The 26,761-nt window shown below is 41.1% G+C and overlaps 1 pseudogene; it reads right to left on the reverse strand.

Annotated features, from left to right (window-relative positions):
- Window positions 1-7,842: 7,842 nt before the first annotated feature.
- LOC101008181 lies at window positions 7,843-10,741 on the reverse strand (annotated as a pseudogene).
- Window positions 10,742-26,761: the final 16,020 nt, after the last annotated feature.

Genomic DNA, 26,761 nt, shown 5'->3' on the forward strand with positions numbered 1-26,761 from the left:
TGAATGTTAGCACTCTCCCCTCCCCTAACCCCCACTCCCCTGCTCTTCCTTTCTCTCCCCTTCTCTCCTCCTCTGAAGCAAAAACCTAGTGGAGAAATGAACTAGCAGAGTTGCCCCGAGAGGGGGTGAGATATCTTCTGCCAATCTGGGGTCATTGGGGAGGGTTATCTTAAGGAAGATACCAAGGTTTGGAATCTGGAAGCCTGGATGGACAATGATGATGATAAATGCTACTTTATTATTTATTTATTTATGTATTTATTCATTTATTTATGACAGAGTCTCACTCTGTCACCCAGGTTGGAGTGCAATGGCGTAATCTCGGCTCACTGCAACCTCTGCCTTCTGGGTTCAAGCGATTCTCCTGCCTCAGCCTCCCCAGTAGCTGGGATTACAGGCACATGCCACCGCACCAATCTAGTTTTTTTTTTATTTTTAGTAGAGATGGGGTTTCGCCATGTTGGTCAGGCTGGTTTCGAACTTCTGATCTCAAGTGATCCAGTTGCTGCAGCCTCCCAAAGTGCTGGGATTGCAGGCGTGAGCCACCGCGCCCAGCCTAAATGCTACTTTTTATTGAGCATCCACTATCTGTAAGACAGGAACGAGCACTATCCCATTTTAAATTTTATAAAATTTTTAAAATTTTATGTATTTATTTATTTAAGAGGAAACAGAGAGGTTAAGTGTTCAGAAAGCTGAGGCAGGACCTAACCTGGTCACTGGTCATATCACTGACATCTCTGCGCCTGGCACAGAGAGTTCAGCAAATGTTTGCTGTTCACCAGATGTTGCTTCTCTGGGAATTTCCTTGCTGTGGGTTTGGCTGATGCCTTATCTTTATCAGTAAATCCCCTTTCATAAATAAGTTGCTATTTCACAAGGTGGGGAAGAGAAGTGTTGAGCAGGAAGGGTGTGGAGGTAGGAGCAGAAAAGAAGGGGCTGAGTAATGGAACTCGAGGTGTTTCTATAAATTAGGAACCACCCAGCTTGCTACTGACCCGACCCAGGCATCTTTATCGATTTGCTCCTCCACGCCCTGCCAGCCTAGCACAATAAAGCTTCCTGTCCATTTCAGGCTTAATCACACAGAACGTAAATCCCTCAGCAGAGAGGCAGCTGCGAGGGATGGGGCACGATCCGCGGGGCTGTTCATTTTCATCTTCTGGCACGTAATGAAATCAAGAATGCACGTCTGCTCACCAGGGCTGCTTTGCTCCAAATTGTTAAGTAAGCATCCCTGCTTTAGCCTCATTAGACTTCCGCGGCCGCTGATGAAGGAGGGTGGAAACCAGCATTTATTGAATGATTCTGGTGTGCTAGATACTTTCTACGTGATTCACTCCTCTAAGAAGCCCCGTGACATGGGCACTATTATCCTCATTTTACAGCTAAGGAAACTGAGCATTTATTGAGGTCGGTGGCCCAAGATCACGGATGGACAAAACGAGTAGGGGACCATGAAGTGACATATCTGTGCAATTTCAAATCCTATACGCCAAGCCTTTTTTTTTTTTTTTTTTTTTTTTTTGCAGTAATTAGATATAAAATAACTTTTATATAATTTTGGGGGGATTTCTGGGAGAAGTTTGAGGGAACTGAAGTTTATTCCTTTTTGTAATTCATTTCAGTTGTGCCAATTTAATTAACATTCACTGAAGGTCTATTCCACATTCACCATGGCTCTGATTTTTAAGCATAACTTGTGTGTCCACCATTCATGCTAAATAGAGATAGTAGTCTTGTCCTCTGCTTCTGCTCCTTTTTCTTCTTCTTAGTTTTTAGATATCCTGGTTTGTGTTCTAGTTCATAATATCTGCCCTAACTTCTTCATTCTTATTTTGGATACTACATTTAGTTCCTCTTCTACCCCTTGTCCTGCCTCATCCAATTCTTATTTTGCCCCTTGTACTATTCAGGGACACCTGCGGCTCCAGGTCAGAGATGCACCTGCTAGTCCTGCCTCTATAGGACCAAACCCATCAGTTTAGCTCCTAGCTTGTCCCTCAGGTGAGAATTGAGCACACTGTACTGTGGACATAAAGACAAGTAAGTTGTCATTCTTGCCCTGGATGAACATGGAACCTAACTGGGAGGTAAATACACACCTGAATAATTAAAAAATAACCTATAATTAAACAAATGCTAAAGTACACACAGAAATTTTAGGAAGTTGGTAGGTAGGTGGGTAAACAATAATGCATTGTTCCTTAAGTCATAATAAATTTCAAAATATCTGTTAACATCTATTTCCTATATTCCCATTAATATGTGAATTCTTAGTTCCTGATTATTGATTCAGTTGAAATAGTAATATCATTTTGATATTTTTATTTACTGTTTATTCAGTCTGGGTCAACCTCATAGAATGCTGAATCAGGAGGCAATTCCACAGTAATCTGCTTGAGCACAAGAATTTGAATATGGTATGTTGTAGGGATAGCAGGATACCAATATGGGGAGTGGGTTTTGGTAGCCCCCCATACCCTTAATTGAATAAAAGGCTAGGCTGGAAAATTATGAATGTGGAAAGGATGGTTTGAGAACTCCAGACCTGGGGCAGGTGAACACTGACTTCTTAGGAGGGAGGAGTTTAGATGGGATAACATTTTGACATCCCCTTTGGACAGGGACCCTATGGATTAAGTGGAAAGCTAGAGAGGGAGAGGAAGTGGTTGTTCAAATAACAGGCGGGAATTCCAGATTCAGTTGGCATCTGGCTGTGGCACTTAGGTTCCATTTTCTCCCTACCTGTGGCACTTCTCATGAAAACACAGAAACCACTGCTACTTTTTGGTAACATGGATTCTGGGCCTTAGGTGGAATTTTTACTTAGTAAAGCAAGGATGACACTCTTGGGCAAAAGAACAGGAGATACATGATAGGTGATTTTCAGTTATTACTCCTATCTACTTCCTGCCTTAAAGGCAGTGTCTCCGCTGAACAAAAGGAGAGAAACCCACACTTACTACACAGAAGCTGTTTCTGAGGTTATTTAACCTCCAGCACTCCCTATTATCACTTCTATTGATTTACCATTTGTGGGACTAATTTTAACTTTCCAGAAATTAAAAAAGAAGGAAGGGATCGTGGCAGATGAAAACAGGATATGGATCTTTGTATATGTGTATGTGTCTGTCTGTGCTGCTAAAACAAAATGTCATAGACTAGATAATTTATAAGGAAAATAAATGGATTTTTTCATGGTTCTGAGGATCAGGAAGTCTAATATGAAGGCACTAACACCTGGTGTCTGGTGAGGACTGCTCTCTGCTTCCAGGACGGCTCCTCCTTGCTGCATCTTCCAGAGGGGATGGACACTGTGTCCTCACGTGGCAGAAAAGTGGAAGAGAAAACACCAACTCCCTCAAGCCCTTTTAAAAGGCCCTAATCTCATGCATGAAAGCTTTGCTTTCATGACTTAATCACCTTTTAAAGGCCCCACCTGTTAACACTATCATTTGGGTCTTTAAGTTTCAACATATGAATTTTGGGGTGCACATTCAGACCATACCAATACAAGACCATGAAATCAACAAAATTGACTGTGAAATCTATGAAAGAGTAGAGCTAGAGAGACCTGTAAGATAGTTATATGCTGATGAATGTAAATGTCCATGCATTGCTTTTCCCAAAGCAGAGACGGCTGTATACAATTATCCCAGAATAAATTTCCCTCCACATGTTCCGAAGTCAGCCCATTCTGGTCTAGAATATACATGAGAAAAAGACTGTACCACTAGGAATTTGTAATCTGTGCATATTAATCAGCCCTCAGCTTAAGGTCTAGATGTGGATTCTAATTATAATCATGTGGTTAATAACAAGGACCAAAGAAGATCCATCCAAACTATGTACTGGCAACATGCTTGACCAGCTTTCTCCTTTATTAAGCATGAAAAATGGGAAAAACAAAACAAGAGACCTTGAAGATTTTTCTGAGACATAAAAAGGAGAATACTAGATTCAGAGGAAAAATGTCTTGAAAAAATATAAAATAGTTAATAAAGGCATATACTAGGATGCGTCTTTTTGCGTTCTCAGTATATTTGAACTCTGAGATACAAGAAACGACAGATGACATCGTAAGATTAAAAGAGTTGCTAAGATGCAAGCAGAGATTGAGATAAATATTGTAAATACATATAAAATCTAATAGCTTAATAAAACTTGTTTTGGGATTAGAAGCAGTAAGGAAAATAAATAATATTGCTGGAAATGGAATTGGTGTTAAGGAAGATAAAGGTAAGAAGATCTCCCGGAATGTAGAGGAAAAGCCCAGGGAAGTAAGGCAGTTATCAATGGGGAGGATATATAGTGGACAGAGAATGGAAGTTCTGGCTATGGGGACAAAAGATGGAAGCAGCGTCACTGAGCCCAGGGACAGGGATCACCAAGTAGAAACTGGAACAAGAGGGAGCCTTGTTCAGCCCAAGTTGGAGTCACAGAAGAGATGAAGTCAAGGCAAGGAAGAGAGGGAAATACCCTTCTTGCTTTCCACACTGCAATCTTCTGCCAGTCTCTATCGCTGACCAAACCTATCCTGAAGGGAGCAGATGAGGGAACCTGGAAAATGCAGCCTGTATGGGTCAGCCCTACTGTGATACCAAATAAGCAAAGGAAAGGCCAGGGATGGGCATGAGGGCAAAAAGGAGCAGGTGAAGGACTGCTCTATACAACTTAGAAGACACCTTTTACAACAAAAAGCTGCCTGAGTCAAAAGTTGATTTGACTGATATAAATTAAATATATCAGTTAAATATGTGAAGGCTCAACATGACAGTAAATGGATTAAATTCCTGCATTAAAAGAATATCTGTCTTAGATTTGGTTTAGAATGCACCAAAGCTAATTATAGCTATTTGTCAAAGCTTCACCTAAAAGAGGGAGCGAAAAAAGGTAAAACTAAAAACTGAGACTAGGAATGACAATATTAACATCAGTAAAAAAAAGTATAGTATAAGGTAAATACAATTATTAAGATAGAAGTCATTTTATGCCAAAGATAAAATTCACATGAATGCTATATGCTAATTTCCATTTATCTCAGTGATTCTCAACTAAGTTGGTAAAAGATGCCCCAAAGATCATATCAGAGTCTGAGAAGTCATTTTGTAAAAAACTCACATACATACATATTCTGATATTCAGAGGGAGGGGGTGAGTAATCCCATTTCCACTGACCCAGAATTACTATTGATGGGCATATATTGCAACCTTCAGATGTTGAGGCAACAAACCAACCAACCAACCAATAAAACCCTAAAAAAACCCAAAACAAAACAAAAAACCAAGAAACCATCATGTAGCCTTTGGTTAAAAAAATATGGATGATTAGTAATATTGACTTTGATTTAATAGATTTGGATTAAATTTTGGGTTCTGAAAATGGCCAGAAAATTTTCATCGTTTTTGTGCAATAAAACATGGAACATTTATCACAATTAACCTATACTAGTTTATAAAGAAAATTGATGATCGGGATGTTAGAAATGGTTCTGGATAAATTCTCTGATAAGAATGAAATAAAATTAAAATTATTATAATTTTAGAAAGTGTCAATGAAAAATTCCAAACATCAGTTGGCTGTTAATATGTGGCTTTATTTCCGGATTCTCTATCCTGTCCCATTGGTTTATGTGTCCAGTTTTATACCAACACCATGTTGTTTTGGTTATCAGAATTATGTTTTTGAATGCTGTTGGATTTGGTTGGCTAATGTTTTGTTGAGGATTTTTGCATCTCTGTGCATTAGGGATACTGGCCTGTAGTTTTCTCTTTTACATGTATGTCCTTATCTGGTTTTACTGTGAGGGTAATACTGGCCTTGTAGAATGAATCGGGGAGAATTCCCTCCTCTTAGATTTTTGGGAATAATTTCAGAAGGATTGGTATTAGCTTATCTTTTTAAGTTTTCTAGAATTCAGCTGTGAATGCATCTGGTCCTGAGCTTTTCTCTGTTGGGAGAGTTTTTATTACTGATTCAAACTCACTACTCATTTTTGGCCAATTTAAGTTTTCTATTTCTTCCTGAGTCAATCTTGGTTGTGTGTTTCCAGGAATTTATCAATTTCTTCTAGGTTTTTCAGTTTGTTAGCATATAGTTGTTCATAATAGTCTTTTGTTTTTCTGTAGCATCAGTTGTAATGTCTCCTTTTTCATTTCTGATTGTGTTGACTTAAGTCTTCCCTTTTCTTGTTTAGTCTAGCTAGTGGTTTATTGACTTTATCTTTTCAAAGAATTGACTTTTTTCTTTTATTGACTTTTGTATTTTTTTAGTCTCTATTTCATTTACTTCATTCTAATCTTTACTATTTTTCTGCTAATTTGGGGTTTTGTTGTTTTTTCCTTTTTTAGATTCTCTAGGTACATTGTTAGATTGTTAATTTATAATATTTCCACATTTTGATGTAGGCATTTATTGATATAAACTTCCCTCTTAGCACTGCTTTTGCTATATCCCACAGGTTTTGGTATGTTGTATTCCCATTTTGTTTCAAGAAACTTTTTGATTTTCATCTTCTTTGTTGATGTAATAGTCATTCAGGAACAATTTTTAAATGTATTCATATAGTTTCCAGAGTTCCTCCTGGCATTGATTTCTTGTTTTTTTCTACCGCGGTCTAAGAAGATACTTAATATAATTTAGATTTTTTAAAAGAATTTGTTGAGACTTACTTTGTAGCTTAACATATGGTCTATCCTGGTGAATATTCTATGTGCTGATGAAAAAATACATATTCTGTAGGTGTATACAATGATCTGTAAATGTTAGGTCCATTTGGTATAAAGTCTAGTTTAAATCTAATGTTCTTTGTTGATTTTATGTCTAGATGATCTGTTCAGTGCTGAGAGTGGAATGTTAAAGTTCCCCACCACTACTGCATTGCATCTCTCTCTCTTTTTGGACCTAGTAATATTTGCTTTATGAATCTGGATGCTCTAGTATTGAGTGCATATATATTTAACATTGTTATATCCTCTTGCTGGGTTGATCTTTTTATGTAATAATGTTCTTTGTGTGTGTGTGTGTGTGTGTGTGTGTATGTATGTTTTTACTGTTTTTGAGTTAAAGTTTGTTTTATGTGATAGAAGTACAACTATCCTGCTCATTTTTGGTTTCCATATGCATATAATATCTTTTTCCATCTTTTTACTTCCAGTCTATGTTTCTTTACTAGTAATTTGAGTTTCTTGTAAGAAGCAAATAGTTCATGTTTTTAAAAGACTATTCAGCTATTCTCTTCTTTTATTTTTTTCATTTTATAAGCACTTGGTTTTATTGCACAGAAGCAGTTGAAATTGGACTCCAGTGGAAAGTGTGCACTGGCATAATTCAGTGGCCAGTGCCCAGCCCCACCTAGACAGCTCTTCCAGAATAGAGAGCTCTGGGCAAGGGCTTGACCACTCCTTTGGAAAACAGAAGGCATGTGGAAATAATTAAGACGTGTCAAGCATAATGTGTCTGTAACTGCTCATTCATTATTGTGGTCATCTGTCAGTTGTACGTAGAGGCAATAAATGCACTTATTTGGAAAGGAGGGGGGCAGTTTTTATAGTCAAGTGTTTACGTGTGGCATTCAGCATGTATCACATTCAGCTACATAAGCTTTCATAACACAATCGTCCATCACCTGGGGAGGGTGTTGGGGCAGGGGGCTGGAGTTCCCAATCTTGCTAACATATTGATAACAGAAATTCCTGTTTGAAGAAGGAGGTCCCCTCATCTAAGCAGTTCCTTTTTACATAAACAAAGAAAAAGTGAAAATTGCATTACTCCGATCCTTGAGCTCTGGGCCCCTTCTGAGTTTCTTTGGCTGCTCTGGACGTTCCTTTCTCCCTGCCTTACTTCCCCTTGGCGGCCTTGTCTTCTGTGGCTTTCTCTGGAGGCCTGCTGTCTTTGGTCTGTGCTGGAGGATTTTTCAGCCTTTTCCACTTTAGGTTTGCTTGGGTCCCTTGAGAGGGTCTTGTCATCCTCCTTGGTTTTGGCCTCTGTCTTGGGTTTCTCCTCAGGCTTCTTGGCCTCAGTGGCCTTCTCCTCCTAGGTGTCTTTTTTCTCTGGTGCTGCTGCTGCCTCCTCCTTCTCTGCTGGTTTGGTGGGTCCCTTGGCTTTGGCATCATCTGGTTCCTTCTTGGCCACCTGTCTTCTCTTTGGGTTTAGCATCTTCCTTCACCTCCACATTGGCAGGAGCCTCCTTCTCTGGGGTGGCTGCTTTTTTCTTATCTTCAGCCTCTTCCTTCTTGGCTTCAACTTTGGATTCTTTGGGCTTTTCGATGGCAAGTTCCTTCTTCTCCACCTTGGGCTTTGGGGCCTCCTTCTTGGGTGCCTCCTCTTTCTTGCTGTCCTCCTCCTTCTCCGTTTTTGGCATGGCGGGAGCTTTCTCTTCCTCTGCCTTCTTTGGGGGATATTTGCCTTTCACCTCTTGGGGCTTCTTTTCCTCCTTCACTGGGAACTTCACCTCTTCTTTCTTTGGGATCTCCTTCTCAGGGATCTTGGCATCCTCCTTCAGGGGCAACTTCATCTTCTCTGGGGACCTGACCTCCTCGACAGAGCTTTTGGCCTTTTTGGGGGATTTGTCTGCAGGGGATCTTGCTTCCTCCTTTGCAGGACTCTTGGCTTCTAGAGACTTCACGTCAAGAATCTTGGCCTTCTCTGGGGATTTTGCTTCCGCCTTCACTAGAGACTTGGCCTTCCCTGGAGACTTGACTTCAGCTGGAGATTTTGCCTCTTCCTTCTCAGGGGACTCCGCTTCCTCCTTTACTGGGGACTTGGCCTTTTCAGGGGACTTGACCTCAGCTGCAGACTTTGCTTCTTCTTTCACTGGGGACTTGGCCTCAGCCGGTGACTTTGCTTCTTCCTTCACTGGGGACTTGGCCTTCTCTGGAGACTTGGCCTCAGCTGGTGATCTTGCCTCTTCCTTTGCTGGGGACTTGACCTTGGCTGGGGATTTTGCTTCCTCTTTCTCTGGGGACTTGGCCTTAGCCGGTGACTTTGCCTCTTCCTTCACTGGGGACTTGGCTTCCTTCTCTGGGGATGTGGTGTCTTCAGCTGGGAGAGACTTTGCTTCTTCTCCTCCCTCTTCTGCCCCCTCCTCTTCACCCTCTTCTTTCTCCTTGCCCTCCTCCTCTCCGGTCTCTTTCTCCTCTTCTTCAGTCACTTCTTCAGTCACTTGGGTCTCCTCCGTCTGTTCCTCCACAATCACAGTGTCTTTCTTCGACTTCTCTACCACTTTGATCTTCTCTTCACTTTTGACCTTTATGTGAGTGGACACGGAGGGAATTTTAGGCAGTCCTTCTGGAAGCGAGAAAGGAATTGGGCCAAAGCCAGTCCGACACTCTTCGCCTTCCAGGAGTTTTCTGTAAGCGGCTATCTCTGTATCCAAAGCCATCATGACATTGAGTAGGTCCTGGTATTCTCCTAGCTGGGCTGTCACTTCCCACTTGGTGTTCCTCAGCTCGGCGTCCAGTTGCTGAATGGTTTCCTGGTAGGAGGCAATGTTGGCCTGATGACGGTCCTGCAGCTCAGAGCGCTGCCTCTCCAGTGAGTCCTTGGTGCTTTTCAGTGCTTCCAGCTCTGTGGTACTGGCCTGCAGCTGACACAGGTACTCAGTTATCTCCTCCTGCGCTGACCGCATGGCTTCTGTGTTCACCGTCGCTGCCTCTGACAGGCAGTCCAGTCTCACTCGGAACCACTCCTCAGACTACAGCATGCTCGGCACCTTTTGGCCTTCAACCTGCACACCACGCCCATCTCACACAGCTCCGACGTCACGTCGCACTTGAGGGCATTGCGCGCCTCAGCCTGCCCCTGTGCGGCGCTGCAGCCCTGGATCTGGCAGAGCAGCTCGCCCACCTCCTCCAGGTGGTAGTGGCGGAGCAGGTAGCCGCACTCCTCCTGCAGCGCCTGTGCCTTCTTCTGCAGTTCCACGCGCACCGCCTTAGCCTCCAGCGCGTGAGGGCGCGGGCCGCCGCCTCGGCCTTGTCGCGTTGCCAGACCTCGTTGTCTAGGCGCTGGCACACGTGCGAGATGTCCTCGAGCAGGTGCTCCCGCTCCAGGCGCAACACCGCACCGCACCGCACCGCGCGTCTTGTGGACCTCGCGCTCGTGGAACTCGCCCATGGCGGCGCGGCCTACCTCCTGCTGCTGCAGGGACGCCGCGTCGCCCTCCAGGCTGCGGTCGTGTGCCTCCAGCTGCCGCTCCTTGTGGATGTAGCCTGCGAAGCAGTCCTTCAGCTCCTGCAGCTGCTCCTCCTCACTGCTCGCTGCGGCCGCCGCCACCACGCATCCCTCTGGCCGGTTGCGCAGCGTGCCCGGCGAGTCGATGCTCGAGGAAGCGGCTGGGCGAGGCAGACATGGAGCTCACGGACGTCCGCGGCCACGAGTGGAAGCCGACCGGGCCGAGCGCGTCCCGTCCCGCCTGCGCCGCCCTTTTGGGCTAGTACGTAGTGGAGGCTGCCACCACCGTGCAGCGGCGGGAACGAGGCGCCCAGCAACGCGTCCGCTCTGCGGAAGCTCATCGTGGCTGGAGCAGGTGCGCGAGGCCAGGACGGGGAGGGAGGCACTGCCTCTCTTATCTTTTAAGTGGAGAATTTAATCTGTTTACATTCAGTTATTGATATGTCAGGCTTTGTTCCTGTCATATGGTTAATTGCTTTCTGGTTGGTTTATATATTGTTCGTTCTTTTCTTTTTCTTTTATTGTTTGATGGGTTTCTGTAGTGGTACCATTGAGTTTTTTCTTTCTCCACTGTGTAATAGCTTTTCCAGTGAATTTTATACTTTCATGTATTTTCATGATGGTAAATGTTGTTTTTTCATTTCCATTTTTAGGACTCTCTTTAGCATTTCTTGTAGGACCAGTCTAGTGCTAATGAATTCCCTCAGCATTTGGTTGTCTGAGAAAAACTTTATTTCTCCTTCATTTATAGAGGATAATTTTGCCGAATGTAGTATTCTTGTTTGACAGGTTTTTTTGTTTTTTGTTTTTTCTTTTAGCACTTTGCATATATCATCCTATTATCTTCTGGTCTGTACGATTTCTGCTGAGAAATCTGCTGTTAGTGCGTTGAAGTTTCCTTTATAGGTGATGAAATGCTTTTCTCTTGTTTTTAGGATTCATTCTTTTTCTTTGACTTTAGACAGTCTGACTATAATATGCCATGGAGAAGACCTTTTGTGTTGTATTTTCCTGGGGATTGCTGGGAGATTGAGCCTCTTGTATCTAAATGTTTAAATATCTTGCTACACTTGGGAAGTTTTTGTCTGTTATTTAATTAAATAGGTTTTCCAATTCTTTCTTTCTCTCTTCACCTTTGGGGATACTGACAATTAAAATATTTAATAACTTCGTGTTGTCCCAAATGTCATGAAGGCTTTGCTTATTGTTTTTACTCTTTTTTTCCCTTTATTTTTGTCTGACTGGGTTATCTTAAAAGGCCTATCTTCGAGTTCTGAGATTATTTCTTCTGCCTAATCTAGTCTATTGTTGGAGCGTTCAAATGTATTTAGTATTTGCTTCAATAAATTCTTTAGTTCCAGAATTTTTATTTAGTTATTTTAAAAAGTATCTGTCTCTTTGGTAAATTTCTTATTTTTATTTTGAATTGCTTTTCTTATTTCCTTGAATTGTGTTTCAGATTTTTCTTGTATCACATTGAGCTTCTTTAAAATCAATATTTTGAATTCTCTATATGGAATTTTAAATTTCTTTTTGATTAAGATCTATTGCTGGATAATTATTGTGCTCCTATGGAGGTGTCATATTTCCCTGAATTTTTATGTTTTCGGTGTCCTTACAATCGATATCTGCACATCTGGTGTAACAGTCACTTTTTTTTTTTCTATTTTTGATTCACTTTTGTAGGGAGAACTTTTTCCTGAAGCTCTGTCTATGGTGTTGAGTGGGTAGGACACATTACTTTGTTTCTGAGTGCATGCAGTAATGTAGTCTCTGTGTGATTTCTTTGTCTGTAGACAGTGTTAGTGGAATCTGTGATTTCCTCAGTGGGTTAGGTTGTGGTTATTAGTGAAGGTTGTGGTAAAGTTGTGATGGAGACTGAGATGGCAGTTGGGTCAGTCTTCAGGCCCCAGTCATGGCAGCAGTGAGCTGAGTTTGCCTGTCTTTGTGTCCCATGATAGTGTACACTGGCACCTGTGTTGGCAGTTATGGGTGGGCTGATTCTTGGACCTCTAGGTGGCTTACTTGAATGTCAGTAGTGGCAGCAGTGTGTCAGGTGGGTGAGTGAGTTCCTGGGCCCCTGGGAAGCTGGTCTGGCATGGGTGATGACAATAGCAGTACTGGAGCAATTTTCTGGGGCCCAAGTGGTGTGCATATTCATGTTGGCAGTGCTCGTAAATGGCTAGGTTGACCAGTCTTCAGACCCGCATGTTATGCTTGCAGATAAGTGCCAGCTAAGGTGGTGGTGGTTGGGAGTTTAGTCTCAATTTCAGGCCCATGGAAGGAGTGGTCAAGTGTCCGAGGTGGTAGATTAGGTTGGGCAATCGCCTGGGCTGTGTGCTGTATGTCGAGGGGGAGAATGGCATAGTCAAGTTGGATGGGCCTGTGCTTCCCAATGGTGAGGGAGGACACCAGCCACTGTGAGCGAGGGCATGGCAATCCTTAGGCTCCAGGTGGAGTGATCCAGTGAGGGAAGTAGCAGTTGCATTGAGGATATCCCACTGGAGAAGATGGGGCCGACTTCAGTGGCCACAGTCTGGGCCAGCAGGTGGAGAACGCATATCCCTGCTTCATCCTAGTTCTGATGGGGCTCACCCCACATCCCTGGCAGTGTTAACGTGTGCCTAGCTTGCACTCCAGCCCTGGCTGCAGGAGTCCCTGCCCAGATCATGACCAAGTCCCAGCAGCAACTCATACTTCACTTGTGTCCCAGTCTCAAGTCCCGGCGGTACTTGCTTCCTGGCACTGGCAGCTGCAGCCTGCACATTGCTCACTTCTCAGCTCGGGCTATGGGAGTACTCCCAGCTCATGCTACAGTCCCAGCAGTGACAACCCCCTTTTCCTGAACGCCTCTGTCCCAGTGCTGCTGGGCCCCAGGACAGTGTGCAGAAGCTAAGTTTGAAAATGATGCCTTGCTATAGCTTCTTAGGTCTCAGAAGAGTGAGGGACTCAATGTGAGCTCCCCCCCGGAGTAATTCCATCCAGTCGTCTTCCAGCAGCTTCTTGTGTTAGTTTCAGAGATTGGGAGGGTCGAGGGGCTCTTATGTGACCAGGATTGCATGATTCCATGGTGGGGTTGTGCGTTGCTGGAAGTCTCTCACTCACTCTTCCCCACATTGGGAAGTTACTCCCAGCTCCTAGCCAATCCTGGCCAGGTGGGCTGCCTTGTTTTCTTCTCCTTCCTCAGTTTTGGTGTTTTCTGTCACTTTTTCCTTGAATTCCAGTGTCCTGTCTTGGATAATGTATTCAAAGTGTGACTCTGTATACACTATTTTGGTTCCCCTAAGTGGACGAGGAAAGCATGAAATTCTTCTCATCTGCCATCTTGAAGTCTTTCCTCTATAAGTTTTAGTATGTCCAATTTAAATGAGAGAATAAAAGGGATGAATTATTAAAATAAAGAAGTTCAAAGATAACTCAGATACATTAGAAGGGAGGAAATAATAAAGATAAAATCAGCAATTAATTATAAAGCAAAAAATAAAAATGATAAGTAAACCCAAGAGCTGGATTTTGAAAATGACAGTAGAGTAAATCAACTTCTGGCAATTATAAATGAGAAAAAGAGAAAGCTAGCATAAATACTTAAAATTAGGACAGAACTAAAAGGAGTCAAACAGATACTGGGCAGATGATGTATTCTAAGAAAATATCAAAAACAACTTAATTCTATATATTTGAAATTTTGTTAGAAGTACATGGAGAGCAAATATGAATTACTAGAAATTAACAGAGAATTAGATCAATTGAGATACCTTTATTGAGAAAAAGATCCTAGGAGGAAACCCACCAAATCCGCTTAGTGTATGGTAGGATTTATTTTGGATTCAGCCTTATCTTGTTCTGTCATTTACTATGTGACCTTAGGCAGGATACTCACCGCTTTCAGCCTCATTTCCCTCATCTAAAGAAGGGGGAGAGTTACTTCCCTCGCATGGTGTTTTTGTGACAATCATATTAAATGATGCACGTGAAATGTGTAGCACAGTGCTGGCCCATCACTAGTATACAATACATGATGACCATTTACATTGAGCAGAAATTGGAATAAGATCTCAAGTACTGTGGGTCCAGATGGATTTATGAATGTGTTCTTTCATGCAATTTTCTGCATGTATATGTCATTAAAATATAACTTAAATGTATCCCTTCCATATTTTAAGGCATAGTTATCTTCTAGGTGATCCAAACACAGAGAAAATACAATGTGTTTGCATTTGGCGTACAATTATAAAGATAGATGCAACAATTCTAAGTAAAATGATGGCAAATTAAATCCGTTTGTATAGTAAAAGAATGAAATGCCGTAGCAGAGTAGAGTTTATTTTGGAAATGGTAATTGAACATTTATTGTGTGATCATCCGTGTATTAGATGCTTCATTAAAAACTAGATTAATTAGTGATCACAGAACCTTATGAGTTATTATCATAATCTTATAGCTAAAGAAATGAAAGCTGAGTGAGGTCAGACAAGTTGATAAAGGCCAAAGTAAGCACTACAGCTGACATTCCACTACAGTCTCACTTACTCTAAAGTGTGAAAGTACTTTCCATTATGTCATCCTGAATCTGATTTAATAAACTCCTAAAGTTGGATTTGATAATTCTCAGTCCCATCATTGATGAAAATTCTTCAATTACTTAGAGTAGACACATTTTTCTATAATATGTTGAAAAGTATCTGTAGTAAGCACTCAATTTCATGCTTAGTGGCGACATATCAGGGCCATTCCTAATAATTTCTTTTATCTCTATTTAAAAAATTTATAGATGTTCTGGTCAATGTAATAAGACATGGTTCAGAAACAAATTTATAATAATGGAAAAAAGAGACATTGTCTTTATTTGCAAGTGATACAATTATCTGTACAGCTTGCCCCAAATGATCAACTAAAATGATAATAATAAGAAGATAGATATGCAAGATAATCAAATATTTAAGGAATATTGAAAATAGCTTTTATATATACTAACAATACCAGTTAGAAGATATAATGGAAACAACTCAGACCTCAGATCCCCATTTGCAATGCAAGTACAAAATACTAACTTTTTTTTTTTTGAGACTGAGTCTAGCTCTGTCGCCAGGCTGGAGTGCAGTGGCGTGATCTCGGCTCACTGCAACCTCCGACTCCCTGATTCAAGCAACTCTCCTGCCTCAGCCTCCCAAGTAGCTGGGATTACAGGCACATGCCACCATGCCCAGCTAATTTTTGTAGTTTTAGTAGATACAGGGTTTTACTATGTTGGCCAGGCTCATCTCGATCTCCTGACCTTGTGATCTGCCCACCTTGGCCTCACAAAGTGCTGGGATTACAGGTGTGAGCCACCGTGCCCAGCCAAAATACTAACTTTTTAATAAGAATTATGCAGTGTATACATGGAGAAGATGACAGTGATCAATTGGGAGAAATAAATAAAAACTTGAATAGATGAGGGGGCTGACACACCATAGTACTAGTTAAGGACACTCATGTTATAAAGATGTAATTTGTCTTCAAATTAATTTATAGGTTTGACTTAATTTTATTCTAAATTTTATTCAGGAAGGGGTGTCTTGAAATCTAGTGAAGTGATTGTAGACTTCATGTGGATGAATAAAAAAATGTGTAATAGGTTTTTAGAGAATGGGATGGGAGTAAAAACATTCACTCAGTGTATTCATTGGTTCTAAGATTTTCAACAATATGAAATTATATGTGCTAGAATGGAGGGAATATGATAATCAATAAGTTAAAACCTTCATGAATTCTTAAATTAAGACTTCTACTACAGCATATACTTTCCTCCCATAAAATGCAGTAAAATTTAACTGAATAATGCATGTTTTTCTTCAGAGCCTTAATGATTCTATAAATACATGACTAAAGAAATGAATAAAGTAATTGGCTTTTTAAACCACGAAACACAGCTTTTTAGCACTTCATAAGAGTTATTACAAGGGTGAAAAGGAAGAGAAAAATACAAAAGCCTGTTGAGATGTAAATGCTGGTGGTTGGCTGGGCTTGGCCACCAGTTAAATGGCCCACCCCATCTTTAGTGAGCAAGTTATTAGAAGCCATGCTTCAGGACAACTGAAACTTATTGGGTCATTGTCAAGTTGGGTTATCTACAAAGCTCAGCCTGAGACAAGAACTCACATGCAATTGATAAGTTGTAGGAAACCTCTAAAGAGGTGTAGAAACACGTCAGGGAAGGGGAAAGAGACAAAGATGGCTTTCAACTAAAACCTAGCTCCCACCTCATTCCACAGGACCCTAATGTTTTCCTTCCTTGAGGGAGAGAGGCTGGACTTTTAAAACTCTCTGTCAGTCATTGACTGTGGGACCCCCAAAGAGAAAATCTCTCAAGCATCTCAGGAGGGAGCAGCTGTGAGCCATTAGCAGCCACTACTCACAGCAGCTGGGGATGGGTGGTCCAGTCTACAAAATATAAAAGGGGTCTGGGCAGAGCACCAGTGGCATTTGTTGCATTCATGGTCCTTGGGTGTACGTTGTGGATTCATGTCAAGAAAATGAATAATAAAATGGTACATGCTAAATATATACCATAGATACAGAAAAAGAGCCTAGGAGGAAACTCACCAAAGTTTTGATGGTGATTATTTCTTAATGATGGTGATTTTAATTTTGTTCTTATTCTTTAAAATGTTGTCCATATTCTGAAAAATTTGTGCATGACTTAACACCAGAAAATAGAATAGTAACAAATCTGGGTAGTACATTTGAGCAGATGGACCAGAGTTGGGATCTGCCTTTGCTAACTTCTAATCTATGGGTTATTTGGGCTGGTTACCTAGCCTGTCTGAGCCTCAGCTTTCTCATCTGTAAAATGGGTTTGACAGATGTGACACATAATGCTAGATATTTTTTGTTTGCCCGGAATCTGTCCCCCCCCCTTTTCCTGATGTGTCATCCCTTGCTTGTTTAGAAAACTGCTCCTGCCTTACTTTGCATGCTGCTGCCTTACTCCAGCTGTTCATTAGAATCATAGTAACCTCCATAATTCCATACCCACAGTGGTGAGTATGTAACCCAGACTCAGATACGATCAGAATTTTCTCCAGATTTTTGCAAGTTGGAGACCAAGTTCTCTTTTCCTTGGGCCATGAGTTTTACGACTGTAAGGCAGGGCTGTCAGCAGCTATTTTGCTTGCTACATGGAGAATGTCTTTCTGAATTCAGCACAACAAAGAAAGCAGCAGTAGCAGTCCTGGTGGCCAAGCCCCCACTTTATGGCTTTGTTCTGGGTCTTCAAGTCTTTGTCTTTGCAGCTATTTTTCTAGCAAAGATTTTTTTCTTTTTCTTGAGCTGGTTTTAGTTGGGTTTTTGTGAGTTGCAACCAATACAGCACAACTAATACAAAGTCTGTTGCTAGGATTATTGCTACTGTCATTTCTGTCATCTGGAATACCCACTACTCACCTGCCCATCCTGCTCCTCCACCCCCTAGAGATTGTGCTCTCTTTTTCATTCTCATGATTTCCACCACCCAGTTTAGCTCTTGATTCACTGTATGCCTCAGGATGTTAGCTCATAAGCCTCTCTGAGGTTGCCTGCATAACTTTAACACATAGTAGGTGCCCACAACTGTAAAAATCAGAACTAGAAGGGACCCTGGAAATCATCATGTTAAAGAGCAATAGAACTAAAGAGGGAAGGAGAGAAATAAATCATCAAGTCTGTAGAGTGGAGATACTGAGGTCCAGGCTCAAGTGGCTTCTTGCCTGTGTCAGAGACGTGGCTAGATTCCATGCTCATCTCTTTAGTCTACTGTGCTTAACTGTCTGCCTTGCTTGGACACCGAATACCAAGACAAAATTTAAAAAAACACATCAACAGTAGGATTATTTATGTCTCAGTTGAGTTTTAGAGCTGGTTGACAAGAGAAAAGATGCAGAAGAATTTTTTTGTTGCTGCTGTTGTATGTCTATTTTTTACTTTTAGTTTTCTAATTTAAGCCCCAATTTCCTTCCTAATGGTGCAATTAAAATCACTGAAACTCAAGTGGAAACTGGAACCCATCTCGTTAGACAAGACTGAAAATCAAGGAGAGGCAAAGGAGAGAGTGGCTGAACTGCATGTACCTCTAATGGTGCAAGCAGAACAGCTTCTATGTTTTAATAAAACCCAGAGGTGATGTCCTGAGGTGGTGGCAGAGCCTCCTGTTTGCCTTCCTTAGCTTTCAGAAGCTGCTCTCCCAGCCCGTAAAACCCAACATCAACTCTAAAATATGCTGTTTTTATGGAGATGGTTTACTGCTTGAGATTTCTTGCCAGTTCAGAAGCAGGAGGTCCTCGCTGGGGACCAAGAGGACATTTGTCCCTGCCAGAGTGTTATGTTCTGGAGACAGCTGAAACCAATGACCTCCAAGCCCTGGAAGCCCCATCATCACTTCCCTGTGACCTGAAATGTTGACTTGGTACCCCGGCATTAATGATGCCTTGTGTTTTATTTCTAAATCATGCTTTATTCTGGCCACAGGAGGGAAACTACAAAACAAAAAGATATCCACAGCCATGTTTAAGCTACTTGGGATTTGTTGCTGGAAGTAGGAAACTTGTAAAAGGCTTATTTGAATCCTGAGAGGAAACATGTAGTATAGAGAGCACAGGCTCTGGAATCAGAGCAGGGATGCTGGAGGTCCCTCCTGTGTGACCGCAAGCAAGTCACTTAACCTTTCTGAGGCTGTTCTTATTCTATTGTAGTTATTCTATTGTATAGAGCAATAATGTTCCCAGGAGTGGCATGTTCTGCAACTTAACAATTCTGAAGTGTTGAACTTGACTGCTTTTAGACCCCGGCCAGCATGTTTGGTGGGAGTAAAGACCATGGTGAAAATAATTATGCTCAGCCCAAATGAGAGAACTGAAGGTTGTATAGAAGATCAGGGTTCATCTCTCCACAGGCAGCCTCTCTACAGCTTTTCTTCTGAAGCCATTGAACAGTCTCCCATACCTTCCCAGCTCCTAGTTCTCCTTCGATGAAAACTATAGCTTTCCTAACATGTACTTCACCCCTCTCCTTGCTTGTTCTGTGACCTCTCTATTAGAATCTGGCTACCAGACCAGGGGCAGGGGCTAATGCCTATAATCTCAATAATTTGCAAGATTGAAATGGGAGGATTGCTTGAGCCTGGGAGTTCAAGGCTGCAGTGAGCTATGATCGCACTATTGCACTGCAGCCTGGGTGACATAGCAAGATCTCCTGTCTTAAAAACCAAAACAACAGAAACAAAACAATCCGACTACCAGAGAGCTCCTCATTGATCATCTTTAAGGGTTTGCCTATTTCTTCACCATTCCCTCTCTCTCCCTTTCTTAATGCCTCCCTGAGGTTCAAATGTACATTTTTAACTTTTAAGAAATATTTCAAACATAATATATATATATGTGTGTGCACTCATACATACACACACACACACACACACACACACACAAATAAGACATCTGGGTACAAGAATCTTGCACATTTTGTTTCAGAATTTGTACATATTTACTTTAGGATGTTTATTTAAAAAGGAAATAGAACATTGCTGACAAAGTCACCCTGCTCATTCTTTCCCTGCCTGTTCCTACTCAGAGGTCACCAGAACTCTGCAGTTACTTTGTATCATTTCTTCCCCTGAGTCTGTACTTCTATTCATATGTATGAGTCCCTTAACAATATAAACTACTGTTATTTGTGTTTCAAAAATTTACATGTTTATTATCCTACTCTACATATCAATTGCAACTTCCTTTTTTTCCTCTCCCAACATTATGTTTTTCAGATTTATCCATTTTGATTCATATGCGCTATTCCTTTTACTTTAAATATTGTGTGAATAAACCACAGTTTATCTATTCTACTGAGAAATATTTAGGTTGTTCTACTTTTCTCTATTATATAAATTGCATATATAAACACTGAATGTGTGTTTTTGGTCACAGCTGTGAGAATAGCTTTAGTCTGGACGTCTGGAAGTAGAATTGCTCTGTTATAAGGCAGATTGTATTGGTCCATTTTCATGCTGCTGTTAAAGATATACCCAAGACTGGGTAATTTATAAAGGAAAGAGGTTTAATTAACTCACAGTTCTGCAGGGCTGGGGAAGCCTCAGGAAACTTACAATCATGGCATAAGGGGAAGCAAACATACCCTTCTTCACATGGTAACAGCAAGGAGAAGTGCAGAGTGAAGTGGGGAGAAAGCCCTTATAAAACCATCTGATTTTGTGAGAACTTTCACTATCAAGAGAACAGCATAGAGCTTAACTGCCCCCATGATTCAATTATGTTCCACAGGTTCCCTCCCATGACACGTGGAGATTATGGGAACTACAGTTCAAGATGAGGATTGAGTAGGGACACAACCAAACCATATCATTCCACCCCAGCCCCTCCCAGATCTCATGTCCTCACATTTCATAACACAATCATGCCTTCCCAACAGTCTCCCAAAGTCTTAACTCATTCCAGCATTAACTCAAAAGTCAAAGTCCAAAGTCTCATCTGAGACAAGACGAGTCCCTTCCACCTATGAGCCTGTAAAATCAAAAGCAAGTCAGTTACTTCCTAGATACAATGGGGGTACAGGTATTGGGTAAATACACCTATTCCAAATGGGAGAAACTGGCCAAAACAAAGGGACTGCTGGCCCCATGCAAGTCCAAAATCCAATAGGGCAGTCATTTAACCTTAAAGTTCCAAAATGATCTCCTTTGACTCCCTGTTAAAGGCCCCATCCAAGTCCAAAATCCAATAGGGCAGTCATTAAACCTTAAAGTTCCAAAGTGGACTTGTTTGACTCCATGTCTCCCATCCAGGTCATACCAATGCAAGAAGTGGGCTCCTACAGTCTTGGGCAACTCCACTCCTGTGGCTTTGCGGGATATAGCCCCGCTCCAAGTTGCTTTCATGGGCTGGCATTGAGTGTTTATGGCTTTTCCAGGCACATGGTGCAAGCTGTTGGTGAATCTGCCATTCTGGCACCTGGAAGGTGGTGGCCCTCTTCTCACAGCCCCATTAGGCAGTGCCCCAGTGGGGACTCTATGCTCTCTTCAGCACTGCCCTAGCAGAGGTTCTCCATGAGGGCTCAACCCCTGCAGCAGACTTCTACCTGGATATCCAGGCAATTCCATACATCCTCTGAAATCTAGGCAGAGGTTCCCAAACTTCAATTCTCGACCTGTGTGCATCCACAGGCTCAACACTATGTGAAAGCTGCCAAAGCTTGGGACTTGAACCCTCTGGAGCTACTGCCTGAGCTGTACCTTGGGAGTGGCTGGAATGCAGGGCACCAAGTGTTGGGGCTGCACACAGCAGAGGGGCCCTGGACCGGGCCCAGGAAATCATTTTTCCCTCCCAGGCCTCTGGTCCTGTGATTGGAGGGGCTGCCATGTTCTCTGATATGCCCTGGGGACATTTTACCCATTGTCTTGGTCATTAGCATTTGGCTCCTCATTACTTATACAATTTTCTGCTGCGAGTGAATTTATCCCCAGAAAATGGGTTTTTCTCTTCTACGGCATCATCAGGCTGCAAACTTTTCAAATTTTTATGCTCTGCTTCCTCTTGAATGCTTTACTGCTTAGAAATTTCTTCTGCCAGATATCCTAAATCATCTCCCTCAAGTTCAAAAAGTTCCACAGATCTCTAGGGCAGGGGCAAAATACTGCCAGTCTCTTTGCATAGCAAGAGTGACCTTTACTCCAGTTCCCAACAAGTCCCTTATCTCTATCTGAGACCACCTCAGCCTGGACTTTATTGCTCGTTATGACTCTTAGCATTTTGGTCAAAGTCATTCAACAAGTCTCTAGGAAATTCCAAACTTTCCCACATCTTCCTGTCTTCTGAGCTCTCCAAGTCTCTAGGAAGTTCCAAACTTTCTGACATTTTCCTGTCTTCTTCTGAGTCTTTTAAACTGTTTCAACCTCTGCCTGTTACCCAGTTCCAAAGTCGCTTCCACATTTTTGGGTATCTTTACAGCAGTGCCCCACTGCTTGGTACCAACTTACTGTATTAGTCTTTTCTCACACAGCTCTCAAAGACATAACAAAGACTGGGTAATTTATAAAGAAAAGAGGTTTAACTCACAGTTCTGCATGGCTAGGGAGGCCTCAGGAAACTTACAATCATGGTGGAAGGGGAAGCAAACATGTGCTTCTTCACATGGTGGCCCAAGAAGTTCAGAGTGAAGGGAGAGAAGAGCCCCTTATAAGACCATCAGATCTCATGAGAACTCACTATCACAAGAACAGCATGGAGGTAACTGCCCCATGATTCAAATACCTCCCACCAGGTCCCTCCCACGACACTTGGGGATTATGGAAACTATAGTTCAAGATGAGATTTGGGTGGGGACACAGCCAAACCATGTTGCAGATATACTCTGTCTTCACGTGTGCTAACTGTGGCTAGACTGTTCTCCAAAAGGGTGGTACCTGTTTATACTCCCACCAGCAATGTAAATATTTGTCATTATCAAACTTTTAAGGTTTGCACATTTAATGAGTGTCAAATTTTGTAAAATTTGCATTCCTTTGTTTACTGGCAAGATTGGCTTTCTTTTTTATGTATTTTGGCTATTTGGTTTTCTGTTTCTGTAACTTGATTATTCATATTCTTTACCTCATATTATGTTATCTGTTTGTATTTTTCTTACTGATTCTGGATTCTACTTATCAGTTATACACATTGCAAATATATTCTCCCAGGCTTTTAACTTTGTTCATCGTGTCTGCTTTGCATCTTGTTTTCTAATTATTTTTGGTGGAATTTTTCTTTTTATCTTTTTTGTAATGATTCTTATTCTTAATGATTTTTGTCTTAAGAATGATTTCATCTGATATTCATAGAGCCATACTGGCTGTCTCTTTTTTTGCAGTTGTTGGGAGTATCTTTTTCTATGCATTTATTTTCAACCTTTCTGTGACCTTGTGTTTTAGAAATATCACTTATACATATCATATAATTGGGTTAATTTTAAAATTCAGTTTGAGTCTTTGAATTTGAGCCATTCTATTTTGCCTAAGAACGCTTATTGTCCTTACTGACATATTTGTGTTTATTATTTTGGGTCCTTCGATTTACTGTGCTGCTTTGCTTTCTTCCTCCCTTCCCTTAGTTTACTACAACATACTGTCTTTATTATTTTTTTCTACTTTTACTAAGTATTCTGAATTTTTCCCTTTTTAGGGGTTACCCTTAAAATTTTTAATATGTATTATTGATATTAAGACTAAAAGTAATCAAATTTTTCCTTTATTATTATATGATACAAAGTCTCAGAAATTATTTAATCATCCTTTAATCTTGCAAATAATTATTGTTTAGAATATTAGTTTCACTTTTCAGTGCCCTCAAATTCATCATTGCCATCATCATCATTACTATATAGGTTACTTCTATTCATCGTTTGGTTTTGCCTGTATGTTTACCAGTTTCTCTCTCACTCCTGCTTCTTGCATTTCCCTTCTATATTTCGCTGTAATTTTCTTCCTCGGATTGTACCTTTTGTTAGTTCCTTTGGTAGAACATCCCACTCGTGGGCGTTAAAATCTGATTCTAAAGTGTCTAGGACCCATGCCATAGACCCTCCCCTTCCTGGTCAGCTTGGTACCATCCCTCTTGCCACCTAGTTTGTAGTTTAGTCTTCAGTTCTGACATCTGAAGAGTCTCCTTTCTTTCCTTTAAGCTCAACCATTTATTTTAAATATTTACTCACCTCTTTTATTTGTGGGGAGAGAGGTTTTTAATGGACTCAGCAGGACATCTCTGGGGACATCAGACAAGATTTTAGAGTTTTTTTGTCAGAAGAAACAGGAAATACCAATATGTATAGAATGGTAACTCCATTTCAGGTTTATAGAACATATCAGAGACTTCCTCCCACTATTTATATCACTATAAAATGTAAACTATAAATTACCAAATTTTTAATTCTTACTTTTTTTACTGGTTGTGAATTTATGTATTGATTTATTCAATTTATTTTATGTTATTCAAATTACAGAACACATGCTGGCTGTATAAAGGAAAAGCTAATTACATCCCTACATTGTCCAAGCCTCTGCCCTCCCCCCCACCAAGATAACCAGTGTTGCCAGCCTGCTGAATATTTCTTCTTGCAGTTCTCCCTGTGAGAAAAGGTATACAAATGCATCTCCACAAATGCAGTAGTGTGTTTGTTTCTTTAACCAAACAGAATATGTGACTTGCTTTATTCAGTTAAGAGTATTTTCTTATCCAGAATTCCTAAGAATTGTTAGCTTGACAGTTGTCAGATGATCTTCCTCCATCATTTTGCAGAACTTACTTGCTTTCCATCCTTATGGATTCTGATCTTGAACTAACTCTACCATGTCTAGCTTTTCCCTTCGGACTTGAACTTTATCCCTGTCTTCCGGGGTAGTCCTTTATGCGTGATCCACCAAAACCTGAGTTCAGAAGTCCACCCATACAAACACAGGTTGAGAACAGAATTAGCAGTAACTCTCATGGAAAAAATCTGAGGCTGGTCACTGTAGGATCAATGCAAATCCACAGTGCCACTAGGCTGCAAGATGATACTGGGCCGGGAAAATATAATTTTGAAACCATGCAAGTCTAACTCAACTGTCTGATTGCTGTGGCTGAAGACAGACCTAGGATTTATTGGTCCAAGAATCAGTCTAGGACAGTGATGCTCCACTTTGGCTGAACATCCGAATCATTTAGAAAACTTTAAAAAATACAGATTTCTAGGCCCAATTCTTTCTTTATTTATTTATTTATTTATTTATTTATTTATTATTATACTTTAAGTTGTAGGGTACATGTGCATAACGTGCGGGTTTGTTACATATGTATACTTGTGCCATGTTGGTGTGCTGCACCCATCAACTCGTCATTTACATCAGGTATAACTCCCAATGCAATCCCTCCCCCCTCCCCCCTCCCCATGATAGGCCCCGGTGTGTGATGTTCCCCTTCCTGAGTCCAAGTGATCTCATTGTTCAGTTCCCACCTATGAGTGAGAACATGCGGTGTTTGGTTTTCTGTTCTTGTAATAGTTTGCTAAGAATGATAGTTTCCAGCTGCATCCATGTCCCTACAAAGGACACAAACTCATCCTTTTTTATGGCTGCATAGTATTCCATGGTGTATATGTGCCACATTTTCTTAATCCAGTCTGTCACTGATGGACATTTGGGTTGATTCCAAGTCTTTGCTATTGTGAATAGTGCTGCAATAAACATACGTGTGCATGTGTCTTTATAGCAGCATAATTTATAATCCTTTGGGTATATACCCAGTAATGGGATGGCTGGGTCATATGGTACATCTAGTTCTAGATCCTTGAGGAATCGCCATACTGTTTTCCATAATGGTTGAACTAGTTTACAGTCCCACCAACAGTGTAAAAGTGTTCCTATTTCTCCACATCCTCTCCAGCACCTGTTGTTTCCTGACTTTTTAATGATCGCCATTCTAACTGGTGTGAGATGGTATCTCATTGTGGTTTTGATTTGCATTTCTCTGATGGCCAGTGATGATGAGCATTTTTTCATGTGTCTGTTGGCTGTATGAATGTCTTCTTTTGAGAAATGTCTGTTCATATCCTTTGCCCACTTTTTGATGGGGTTGTTTGTTTTTTTCTTGTAAATTTGTTTGAGTTCTTTGTACGTTCTGGATATTAGCCCTTTGTCAGATGAGTAGATTGCAAAAATTTTCTCCCATTCTGTAGGTTGCCTGTTCACTCTGATGGTAGTTTCTTTTGCTGTGCAGAAGCTCTTTAGTTTAATGAGATCCCATTTGTCAATTTTGGCTTTTGCTGCCGTTGCTTTTGGTGTTTTAGACATGAAGTCTTTGTCTAGGCCCAATTCTTATATATTTTGACAATTTGTCTGGATTTGGGGCCCAGGTATTGTCATGAATTGATTCTAATGCTTAGCCCATGTTGAGATAGGATAAAACCCAGGATAGCATGCTGACTCACCATCAGAGGTAGTCTCTTTGGGACCATGGGTTCTCAACCCAATCATTGGAGATGTCTAGATTTAGCTCTGGTATAGTGAAAAGAGCTTTTGATGTGGAATTAGCAGATTTGGTGTCTAACCACAGTTTGCCACTTACTTATTGTGTGAACTTGAACAAATCGTTTTCCTCTCTGAATCTGTTTTCTCATCCGTAAACATGGAAATTTATGATCTGTGTTTCACACAGTGGTTGTTAGGATCAAAAGGCAAAATGTTCTTGCAACTATTTTTTGTAAGTTGTACGGCTCTTTAGAAATGTTGAATATGAGGTCTTTTCTAGGTCTGAGACTTGTTGGTTCTCTAAATAGCGATTGACCTTTTCTGTCATGTAGGCCTGTGAATCCAGTGGAAAAAATGTGAAATATTATTCTGAGTGTTTTGATTTTCTGAAATGCTTCCTTCAAAAACTCTCCAAGGCCAATAATGTAGGCCAGATTTAGCAGAGTAACTGAAATAATGAAAGTAATTATCCAGGTCGTTCTGGTCCCTGGATTATTTTCCCTGAGAAATATCCAAATAATTTAATGCACGAGAAATTCTGAATTAAAACTGTCTACATTGTTGATGCAGTTCCCTTCTTGCTTCTA

Source organism: Papio anubis, chromosome 16 (genome assembly GCF_008728515.1).
Source record: "Papio anubis isolate 15944 chromosome 16, Panubis1.0, whole genome shotgun sequence".
Taxonomy (NCBI): Eukaryota; Metazoa; Chordata; class Mammalia; order Primates; family Cercopithecidae; genus Papio; species Papio anubis.